Here is a 12498-nt window from a genome sequence, read left to right as displayed (position 1 = left end):
ATCACTTCCTGTGTGGTGTATTAGTATTCATTTTTTTATATAACACTTTAAACCAATTAATCAATATATTTGGTAAATAAATAAATAAAAGGAGCATATTCATAATACATATATTAAAAATTAGTGCCCGATTCTTATAAATATAACATAAAAAATTTTCAAGTGTTTTAATAGTGGCACTTCTGCCACACTTCCTGTATACTGAAGTCCATAATACTCATGGGGCACTTCTGCCTCATTTCCGGTGATGCGTTCCACTCAGAGTGTGCATGCGCAGTCCCATTCGCAGAAGTCTTCTGGTTGTGGAGCGTATGTGAAGTGGCGTGCTCTCTCTCTCTGTCATATGATGCGGATATACAGCGTGGTCTGGACTCAGTGATGTGGTTGTCAGTTTAAGCTGTTAGTGGCGGCTGGCATTGTGTCATGTTGCCTTGGTAACAGTGGCCATTTTCTTGTAGTCAGACAATGCAGACATACTCTATATATGCTAGAAAAGCTCATAGAAATTCCAGGAAGCTCATAGAAATTCCAGGAATTGGCCATACATGGAAAAAAATAAACAAAATAATGAATACACAGATTAAAACAGGTGTCTTGTGTGAAAGAACATGAGACAATATATTATATATATAGTATTCTCAGATAACAATCAAGTACTTGTCAGTCATAGAATGTGTTAAGTATATTTAAGTTAGTGATGGTGAGGAAATAATCATATCAAAGTGTTTAAATTATATAACTATATCTTCAAAGTATATATTAATTTCAGTCAAGTGATCAGTGCCCACAGTGTTTCTAGCTTTGCTGCTGATTAGTGCTTAATTAATTATGCTATTTTATTAAAGTTATCAGTGATCTACAGTATATACAATATGGGTTGTGAATTTTAACATGATATAAATATTATTTATGTCAGAGCCTTTTATACAGTACCTGGTCTTCCCAGACGGTGTCCCTTCCTGGTACTAGTCAGGCCCAACACTGCTTAGCTTCCAAGATCAGAGGTATTTGGGCATTTACCAGTGTGGTATGACTGTAGTTATATGGTGCATGACATGAAGGCATACTTCAATTTATTTTAATATTTTTTTATTTTTTTATTGTTATTAACATTTAAGTGTATGGAAGTGAAATAAAGTACAAAGAAGGAGGAGAACGGGGAGGGGAGTGAACTTAATATGTGAGGGTCTAATAGGGTTGAGCACCTACATAAAAATGGGGCTATTTCATAGCTTTCGCTGAAGCCCATAGGGTGCATGGTTTTAAGTTGTAAAATCCAGTACATTTCCCGTTTGGACAGTTTGTTTTTACCAAGTCTCCTCCTTTCTCACCCAGTTGTACAAGTTCAATTGTTTTGAAGAACATATCTTCTGGGTTAGAGTTATGTTGGAGGCTAAAATGTCTATATATTGCATGGGTGTACACTTTGTTCCTGATGTTACGGGTATGCTCCTGGATTCTCAGCTTCAGCGGTCTTTTCGTTTTTCCCACAAATTTTTTCGCACAAGTGCATTCCAATATGTAGATAACTGATGAAGTATTGCAATTCATGAATTGCTTTATTTTATATTTCTGAGTGTTTCCAGTACTACTGAAAGTTTTCCTATTGGAATTGAGGTATTAACAAATATTACATTGTCCGCACTTGAAAGAACCTATGCATTTTGGCAAGGAGTGATTTTTATCCTCAATAGAGTTTTCACTTAGCATGGATTTCAGAAAGGTGATTTTAGGCCTCTGTGGGAGTATGTCCTTCCACACTGGGTCCATGAGTAGGATTCCCCAGTGGTCCCTGAGTGAATTCCTTATGGTGGTTTCATGGCAGATAAAATCTTTATGATTGTCAGTTAAGGAGGGATCGCTATCCAAATTTACCCTACATGCTGATATTTCCTTAGAATGTTCAATGCATGTGTACTGTATAATGATGGGACATTTATTGTGGCCCACATGCAAGAATCCTTCCATTCCATTGTTTTCATGCAATCTAGTACCATAGTAGTGTCTTTAAGATATGATGGCAATTCTTTTACATAGGTGTTTAAAAAGATATCAACATATTCAGACAAATTGGATGTAAGAGAATCTATGCCCACCACAATGGGTCTTCCGGGCGGGTTCAAGAGAAACTTATGGATCTTCTGCAGAAAATAAAATATGGTGGTAGTGGGGCTGGACTGCATTAAAAACTGAAATTCCTCCTTGGTAACGGTGTTTGAACATAAACCATGAAGAAGTCATGTTCTTAGTTCTTCTATGTACATCTCCTTGGGATCACCTGGGAGGCTACATAGGAATTATTATCTCCTAGTAACCTTAATGCTTCTTTAGTGTAGTACTCATGATCCATGATCACCCCCCCTTCCTTTATCAGCTTGTTTTATAACAATTTCTTGTTCATCTGTAATCTCTTTAACGCCTCACTTTCTCTGTTGCTCATGTTCTTTTCCACCACTGGTCTTAGGTCCATGTCACACAGATTTTATTCACCAAGTCATAAAAAATGCTTATGTTATTCCCTTTGGATTCCAGTGGGCAGAGGAGGAGGGGTTCAGATAATATTTTTGCACCTGGGCCCACCACTCGCAAATTCTACCACACCATCTGTCTCTTCTCTTCTCCAGCTAATCTAGCAGTGCCCTGTAGTGAAGTCCAGTGGTGATTAAAAGCATGGTGTCCCTCTGAGAGAAAGGGCCTTGGGTAACTTGCCCCATTTACCCTCCTTAATATGACTCTGCCTGCCTGGCAAGGCTTCTCTGCCCAAAAAGAATCAGGATTGATATGAGATTTGTGATGCTGGGTAATGTTGTGTAAAATGTCCATGGACAATTGAAAGATTCTCAGATGTCAAAAGTGTGCAAAGGTCAAAATAGCAGAAGATAGGAGATGGAAGCAAAGATGGTGGCCCACTCCTCATTAAAGAAGTTCTAATCCTATAAGGAGGAACTGAAGCATATTTTTCTATACACTAATCTCTGTTAATACGAAAACAAGAAGCCTCTTTTTTCTATGTCATAAATTATACATGACCAGTGCTGTGAAAACAATCTCTTTGTGTGTTTTACATAAATGTTATAGAACATATCTTGCTCATAGCTTATGCATACACACCACAAATTAAATATTTTTTTTTGTATACTGTAGTTGAAAAGTTAACAAGCATAATTCTGCATATAAAATTAAATCAAATAACCATACTGTACATCTACTGTACATCAGTGGTTCTCAAAGTGTGTGCCTAGACACCATGGGATGCCTCATGGACCTTGCAGGGGTGCCTTGGATTGGTGGTTCAGGACCAATTGAAATTATTTATGGTCAATGTAATAGGCAAAAACAGTGCTGGTAGCTGTCAGTCATAAAAAATGTGGACAAACAGAAGCAAATCCGGTCCTTCACTACACAATTGAACTTAAGGATGACATATAAACACAATAAACTTTATTTAATTTTTCTTTCTAAGTTTCTCAATAAGTTTCTTTTGGCTAGGGGTGCAGTCAAACAAAATTCTGATGCTCTAGGGCACCGTGATTCAAAAAAGTTTGAAAACCACTGGTCTACATAATACAAAATATAAAAGAGTACTCTATTACATTAAATTAGCATAATTCTGTATAAAACTTAAAATAAATAAGCATATTTATGCAAAACCTGTAGAATTTCATGTCTGGTTGCTGGATACCAACATCCAAATAACTCAAAAATGTTCTATAATGTTGAAAGAGAACAACAGGGTTACATAAATAATTCCCTTTTTTTGTTTTTGTTTCTTCATCACAGGTTCACCACAAAGGCTTCAGATGCCTTCTAGAAGGTAATAACCTCAGGAGGATGCTAGGGAAGGAGCTGGTGAGTGTCGCTAAAAATAAAATTGTGGAAAAAGTTTGCAAAATGCTCAGAAACTAACATCTGCCACTACTATGAGCATCAGAAGGCAACTAATAACCTCGGTTATATCATGGTGCTGGTGAAACTTGAAATTGCAATGTATTTATCCTTTTTCTTCATTATTTGCCCAACCAACAGTGATGAAGACCTTGATCACAGTGGGGGTATTTGTATAATTAATAGAACAGTGTTTTTGTTGTTCTACCATGCTTGTTTATAGTAGGTAATTCTGTTGTTAGCACTTAATTTATTCATGCAGAAATATTGATTCTTCACCAGTTTGAAAAATTCTGCTTTACAATTTAAAATAACAATTATTATTAGGATAATATGATGCTAACAAATCCGTCCATGTCACAAACACATCACATGATTATTGTCCATCTGCACCCCAAACTGGATAAAGAGTATCAGGAGCACATCTTCTTAATGCTAATTCCTGAAGATGCTGGCCAAAATATATGCCTCCTTGTACAACTTCCAAAAATTGCAAATTGAGTTTATGAATGATCAAAAATACAATTTTAGAGCCTAATTCAAGGTTGATTGCAAAAGAAATGTCTTCATCTAATGGTCAAAACCATGGCCCTCATTCCGAGTTGTTCGCTCGGTAAATTTCATCGCATCGCAGCGATTTTCCGCTTAGTGCGCATGCGCAATGTCCGCACTGCGACTGCGCCAAGTAAATTTGCTATGAAGTTAGGATTTTTACTCACGGCTTTTTCTTCGCTCAGGCGATCGTAGTGTGATTGACAGGAAATGGGTGTTTCTGGGCGGAAACAGGCCGTTTTATGGGCGTGTGGGAAAAAACGCTACCGTTTCCGGAAAAAACGCAGGAGTGGCTGGAGAAACGGGGGAGTGTCTGGGCGAACGCTGGGTGTGTTTGTGACGTCAAACCAGGAACGACAAGCACTGAACTGATCGCAGATGCCGAGTAAGTCTGAAGCTACTCTGAAACTGCTAAGAAGTTTGTAATCACAATATTGCGAATACGTCGTTCGCAATTTTGAGATGCTAAGATTCACTCCCAGTAGGCGGCGGCTTAGCGTGAGCAACTCTGCTAAAATCGCCTTGCGAGCGAACAACTCGGAATGACCTCCCATGTGCACTGCAGGTGGGGCAGATATAACATGTGCTGTGAGAGTTATTTTGTTTCTGTGCAGGGTAAATACTGGCTGATTTATTTTTACACTGTAATTTAGATTTTGGTTTAAACACACCCCACCCAAATCTAACTCTCTCTGCACATGTTATATCTGCCTCCCCTGCAGTATACATGATTTTGCCCATTAGAGTAGGGGTGGGAAACATGCGGCCTGCGAACCGATCCTGCCTGGCCCACTGTCCCCCACCACTGTGCAATGACAAGCGGCCTGACTGGCTGAGTCGCTTGTCATTGCACTACAGGGCTCCAAGCCACAGCGCCATTGAGGAAAGATGCGGTCACGTCACAGGGTCTTCTGACCGGGATTTCCTATGTGACAACAGGCACTGGGTGGTGCAGGGGGCGGAGCCATGACAGGAGTGTGCAGAGAGCAGTGGGCAGCAAAAGCAGTTCTGTGCAGCAGGCAGTGGATCTGGTAGCAGGCAGTGGGCAGCGGATCATCTGAGCAGTGGATCTGCCATTGTAAAAAAAAGACATCAAAGGTAAAGGGATCTGTGTTTAAAAGCTGCTATATGGGTCCAGGGAGGGAAGGAAGGGGGTAGAGACTGCTATATAGGTTCAGGGGAGGGGGGGTAGTGACTGCTATATGGGTTCACGGTAGGGGGGATAGTGACTGCTATATGTGTTCAGGAGAGAGGGGCGGGGGGGGGGAGGGGGTAGAGACTACTATATGGGTCCAGGGGAGAGGAGGGGAGGAGCTAGTTACCATGCCCAGGGAGAGACAGGAGCTGTGAATATGACTGATAACAGCATTACACAGGATGCTGTTTGTTTGTTTGTTTGTTTGTTTGTTTGTTTGTTTTTATTACTGGATTAATGTGTTTGTTAGACATTTGTATTTTTTGCCTGTAAAAAACTATGTATGCAGTGTAATGTATATTGTGGTGTGTGTTTTTATAGTTATATATACTATGTTTTCATAGTTTTATACATAACTATGGGCCTAATTCAGACCTGATCGCTAGCAGGCGATTTTTGCACTGCTGTGATCAGTTAGTCGCCACCTACAGGGGGAGGGAGGATTCGCTGTGCAGGTGTGTGATCGCATGTGCAGAAACCTGCAGAAATAAAAGTTACTCTTCCAGTGCGATGATCGTGGCTGGAGCTAACATCACAAATCCTCCCTCCAAACGCCTGGTCCCTCCTGCATTTTTCTGGGCACTCCTCTAAAACGGTCAGTTGCCACCCAGAAACATCCTCTTCCTGTAAATCACATTGCGATTGCCCGTGCGATCTCTTTGTTCGCACCATCCTGTCGCTGCCTGGCGCTCCCCATCACTGCGGACCGACGCTCCAGCGCATTGTGGTGCATACGCATGCGCAGTTCAGACGCGATTGCCTGCTGAAACAGACAAAATCAGCTGCGCAAAGTATCAGGGAAAGGACAGTACAATTTTAGGAGAACCGATGTATGTATATAAATTGATTTATTAATGAAAAAGCATAAAATAGCAGTAAAAGATGACATAAAATTGTTGGATATAAAAAGGCACACCTTGACTAAGTTTATCCGTTTAAACAGACACCAAATTGTGTCGGTTCTCTATATGGAAGTCCACAAAAGGAAATAAAGTCCAGCTGTTTGTTGGAAAGCAATAGATGGTAATAGCCGTAATGTTATTACTGGAAGTGAATGATCAGTGCAGTAGACATCCCATAATAATAAATTGGGGGAGTGATCCAGTGTTATTTATTGTTCAATTACCTCTCCTTAGGTGGGCTGGTCCAAAGCCGAGCGTCCTCGGCGATGTGTCCTGCAATGCCCACTGTGCGAATGCCGCAGGGGAGAGGGAGCCGTGGATTCACTGTAAAGTGTATGCCGTATGCTGGTTTATCCGGCTGACGGGGAGCCGTATGTTGATACGGGCGGCTCGAGAATTCAGATCCGCGGCTATTCTGGGATCTCTGTGGAGATGAAGGACGGCTTGCGGGGAGAACAAACCCGCTAATGCTTGCAAATCGGATATCTCGGCAGGTGTGCAGACAGGAGGCGTGGCCTAACTAGTTTCGTCACGTGACCCGTGACTTTCTCAAACACACAGCAGCGATCGGGTCTGAATTAGGCCCTATAACAAGTCTTATTTTGAGTTGGCTGCATTTGCATCTTGCTGCAACTGCTGACTAAGGGGCTGGTTCAGACCTGATCACTGTGCTGCTAATTTTGCTGTCCTGCGTTTGGATAGTTACCACCCTCAGGGGTAGTGTAAATTCGCCCGTGCAAGTGTGAGATCATATGTGTACGCAGAGCTGCAAAAATCTGCTTTGTGCAGTCTCTGCTCAGCCCAGGACTTACTCCTACAAATATTTGTCGTTCATATTTGTCCCTTCCCTTTTGGTGCTTACAGTATGAATTCTGCAACACCTCCCAGTATATTTTTGTGATGTGGGAGGAAAGCCATACAAACATGTGAGAACATAAAAACATTACACAGATGTCAGTAATGCGCACCATGAGTGTTTGAGTCTTGTTTATATTTTTTGCCTAAATTTTGATTTTGACTTAAAATCAACAGACTAAGAAATGAGTTTCACAAGGAAAAGAAATATAGACGGTGAATGCAGAAAATTCAACAAAGAATGGACTCCTAAATATTTTTTTTACCTTGTTGGTGAAAAAGCACCGTGCTTAGGGGGTTTTCAGAGTTGATCACAGCAGCAAATTTGTTAGCAGTTGAGCAAAACCATGTGCACTGCAGGTGGGGCAGATATAACATGCAGAGAGAGTTAGATGTGGAGGGTTATATTGTTTTTGTGCAGGGTGAATACTGGCTGCTTTATTTTTACACTGCAATTTAGATTTCAGTTTGAACACACCCCACCCAAATCTAACTCTCTCTGTGTCAGGTCTGTATCTTTGTCTGTCCCCAGAGGGGGCACTAGTGGGTCAGTGTAGGTGTGGTATAGGAAACGAGGAGGCTGAAGAAAAATCCTGCTCATGTGTGCCTGATATTTATTAGCACAGAGGGATTATACAGCAACAGAGCAAAATGGTAAACTGATGATTGAAAACAAATGATGATCGACTTGGTAGTCAGCAACAGCAGGAATGATATATGAATGGTAAACTGGTACAACTGATGACAAGAATAAATGGTAGTAACTTATTCCAATGAAATGAGTATTCAAAAGTCACTGATAACAAATGAGAAATGATGGTTGACTTGAAGGTTGATATAAACGGTAATGATAAATAATAAAATCAGATGAAGCAAACGAAACTCCTGTGTATGAAGAAGAGCAATAAAAAGCACACAGTCTATGTGGAAGCACACGTTCATAAAGCCAAGCAAGGCCCAAGCAGGAGACGACTCTAACACAGCAAGTTGTTATATTAAGTGTTGAATGCAATGCACAATGCTGAATGCTGGTAATTAAATACACAGGCTGAGTAATGGAGAAACACCTGGAGAAAGTCTCTTACTGCAAGTTGTTTGGTGGCTGACTGTGGCTGGAGTTCATAGCAAGCTGAAAGACTGAGGACTGAAGATCAAACGATGGAGTAGAAACAAGGAAGCCACTGGAAACAGGAACACAGGAACCAGGAGAACTTGTTTACTGAATGTGACTCGTTGTCCGAGGCAATGAGACTGAGCCACGGACCTGAACTTATACCCCTTGCTTTGCAGTGATTGGTTGCTGGGCTCTGTGTGCACACACATTGCAGGATTGGAAGTCCAGGTCAGCTGAGCGCAGGTGTCATGGCGGCGCCCATGCTGTACAGACGCCGGCACACAGCGTGGTACACATTGGATGAGGTTCAGGGGTACTTAGCAACAATGAACATGATGCTCACGGACAGTGCATTCATGCAGCCGTGACTGGGGTCATGACCTCCGGAGGCCTGCACACCAGCGCGCTGGTAAGTGAGATGCTGCTGAACGCCGATTCCTGACACTCTGCACATGTTATATCTGCCCCCCTGCAGTGCCCATGGTTTTGCCCAACTGCTAACAAATTTGCTGCTGCGATCAACTCTGAATTAGGCCCTTAGTTTGTAAGAAATCTGTGGCAGTATTCAAAGAATATAATTTAAATTGCCATTTCGAGACAAAGCATGCTTTGAAGTATAAAAATGTATCTGCTGAAGACAAATCGGAGAAAGCCAATGAGATGGTTGCTTGAATGCAAAAAGAGCAAACATTTTTCACAAAATTGTTATCTGTACAGGATGGAATTACAAAGGTGAGCTATTTAATAGCACACAAAATTGCCAAGAACACTAAGTCGTTCACTAAAGGAGAGTTTATAAAGGAATGTATGGTTGAATCTGCTGCAATATTGTGCCCAGACAAGAAAAAACTGTTTGAAAACATTAGCCTGTCACGGCGAACTCTTGTGAGGCGCATCAATGACATATCCGAGAATATGGAACTGCAATTAAAAAAGAAAGTAAAAAATATGTCATATTTTGCTTTAGCACTGGATGAAAGTTGTGATGTCAAAGACATAGCCCAGTTGATGATTTTCATTCGAGGTATCAATGAAAATTTTGACATTACAGAAGAACTGGCATCAATGCAGTCCATGAAAGATAGAACAACTGGAAAGAATTTATTAGAGGCTGTAAATCAGTGTGTGTCCAAATTTGGAGTGGAGTGGGAAAAATTGGTTGGTGTGACAACTAACGGAAGCCCCAATCTAACAGGAAAAAATATTGGATTGCTAAAAAGAATTCAAGGCCAAGTCAGTGAAAAGAATCCAGAGCACAAAATTGTCTTTCTACATTGCATTATACATCAAGAGGTCCTTTGTAAAAGTGTTTTAAAATTAAGCAACGTTGTGAACACTTACAAAAGTGGTCAACTACATTCGCGCAAGAGGATTAAACCACAGACAATTTGTAGCTCTGCTAGAGGACACTGAAGCTGAGCACACAGATATCCTGTATCATACCAATGTGAGATGGCTTAGTTTGCGGAATGTTTTGAAAAGAGTGTGGGAGCTGAGAGAGCAGATTGGTGTGTTTCTAAACATGAAAAGAAAAGAATCCGATTTTCCCCAGCTGAAAAATAATGATTGGCTATCTGATTTTGCATTTGCTGTTAATGTTATGGGCCACATGAATGAATTAAATCTAAGACTGCAAGGGAAGGGGCTTTTTGCTCATGATCTGCATTTCAGCGTGAAGTCATTTATGACAATATTGCTGCTTTTCTCCCGTCATTTAGGAAACAAGCAGTTCACTCATTTCTACACTTTGCAGCAAGTTGCTGTTTCAGATGAAAATCTGGAAAAATATGCATTATCAATACTCGATTTACATGGGGAGTTTTCATGGAGATTCAATGATTTCAAAACAATAGAAAGAGATTTATCTTTGGGCTCCTCATCTTTCACATTTGATGTCAACAATGTTCCTTGTGATCTTCAACTTGAGCTTATTGACCTGCAGTGTGATGCTTTGCTTAAAGAGCAAATCAAATCCGAACCTCTTCCATGGTTTTATGCCTCTCTCAATGCTCAAAACTTTCCAAAGATCAAGGCTTATGAGCGGAAGATGCTTGTGCTGTTTGGTTCAATGTACATATGCGAGCAGGTCTTCCATGATTGATGAGCACCTTGCAGCTTTGCTCCAGATTGTGACAACAGAGAAGATGCCTGACTTCGTTTCTCTGGTTAATGCGCATCAGACGTTTCAATCATCTCACTGACTCTTTTATGTAATTGTTAATTCCTTTTTTGATTGTTATTCTTTTTTTTAAACTGACGCTCACTTCGATTGTACGAAGGCTTGAGTGTTTGTTATTCTACTCCTCCTAGTTTTCTCTCTTCTCCTCCTCTTCCTCCATTTCTGTTCCTTGTACTAGACATTTACTGTTTTCTATATTGTATCAGTGTTAATTTTCTCAATCTGTTTGCCTTGTATAATAAAAATATTTTTTATAAAAATCTTACAGCATTTTTGTGATAGGTATTGTATATACAAGATATTATGGGTGTGACCCTCGAATATTCACTGTAAGTGTTAAGCGGCCCCTCAGCTGAAATTATTGCCCACCCCTGCATTAGAGGAAGATTTTGCTTTTGCGATCAACCTTGAATTAGGCCATTAATGCATTCATTTGCACACAGTCATTTTCAAAATAAATTGCACAATGTAAGCAACATGCAGCATATTCAACTGTATTATTAATATAGTGTACAGATACTGTAATTGAAATGAGATTTACGGAGATAAAGGCAAGACAGACGTAAGCAAACACCAGCATTTTTAGCTGAATAGCAACAAAATCTGCACATCACTTTCACATCTACAAAATGCTGTAATGCAACATTCACCTAATAGAATAAGTACTTCTGCTTCCACAAGTCAGACAGGATCACCGTCAACATAAAAAAACAGAGCACCCAGGGCTGAAATCAGAAATTATGGAGACCAGTACTGACAAAATAGACACCCCAAGGGGTGGAGCTGTGGCTAATGTGGGTGGAGCTGCAGTGGGGGAGGGGCATCAATTGGTGCGTAAGCCAGTTTTTGCTAATTGTCAAAGATTGGAATGTGGGGTGGGTGTTAAGATAACATGTCAATTTATCATATAAATTATATGATACCCTAGCCCTGCCTCATCCACCTTAGTATGATATACAGTATAAATACCCACATGGCAGCTCCACCTCACACACACACATACTCCAACCATCTACCTCTCACACATACTGTATATACCAAGCCCTGCCCCAGCCATCTCCCTCTCACACATATACCCCAGCCATGCCACATCCACCTCCCTCCGACACATATAGATACCATAGCTTTTCCCCACCACAGTCAGCCAGTGTTTTCCAGTGTGCTTCTTGGTCTGTAATTATCCTGCAGACATTAGGTACCTTCTCTCTGACTTATGTTAAACGAGATAGTTCCTTGTGTTCTTATGTATTTGTCCTTGTTGTTTTTTGCCTCCTCCATGATGGCGGCTATTTTTTTTAGGACCTTTGTATACAGATATTCTTGTTTGCAGCTGCAGAGGTGGGCCCCCTCTCTGTCTGAGACTGTTACTGCAATCCTGGCCACCATCCAGACAGTGCATGTGGAAAAGACAGGTGCAGGAAAGTTGTAGCATTTGTTATTAAGGACCTGATTCCGATTTGGTAGTAAAGAAAAAATTTGAATGTGCCTCCTTTGCCGCGACCCCATGCACGTCTAAGACACACGTGAGTCTTAGAGGCGCACACACCCCATAGCGCAGCAAAAGATGCAGATCAGTGTGGCTAGGCGTGGGCATGCCTAGACTCATATAATGTAGAGAACATCACAGTAACCACCAGATAATGCAGAGAGTATAGCAGTGATCACCATATATTACAGAGAGCATCACAGTGACTGCTAGATAATGCAGAGAGCATCACAGTGAGAAACATAAATAATAGAGAACATCACAGTGACCACCATATAATACAGAGAACATTGCAGTGACCTCCATAAAATAGAGAGCATGGCAGCAGCT

At 40.9% G+C, this 12498-nt stretch overlaps 1 pseudogene; it reads right to left on the bottom strand.

The window, feature by feature from the left end:
• Positions 1-921: 921 nt before the first annotated feature.
• LOC134912550 (5S ribosomal RNA) lies at positions 922-1041 on the bottom strand (annotated as a pseudogene).
• Positions 1042-12498: the final 11457 nt, after the last annotated feature.

Source organism: Pseudophryne corroboree, chromosome 4 (genome assembly GCF_028390025.1).
Source record: "Pseudophryne corroboree isolate aPseCor3 chromosome 4, aPseCor3.hap2, whole genome shotgun sequence".
In the NCBI taxonomy this organism is placed as follows: domain Eukaryota; kingdom Metazoa; phylum Chordata; class Amphibia; order Anura; family Myobatrachidae; genus Pseudophryne; species Pseudophryne corroboree.
Note: the sequence above shows the minus strand (reverse complement) of the source record. Positions and strands in the feature narration are given on the sequence as shown.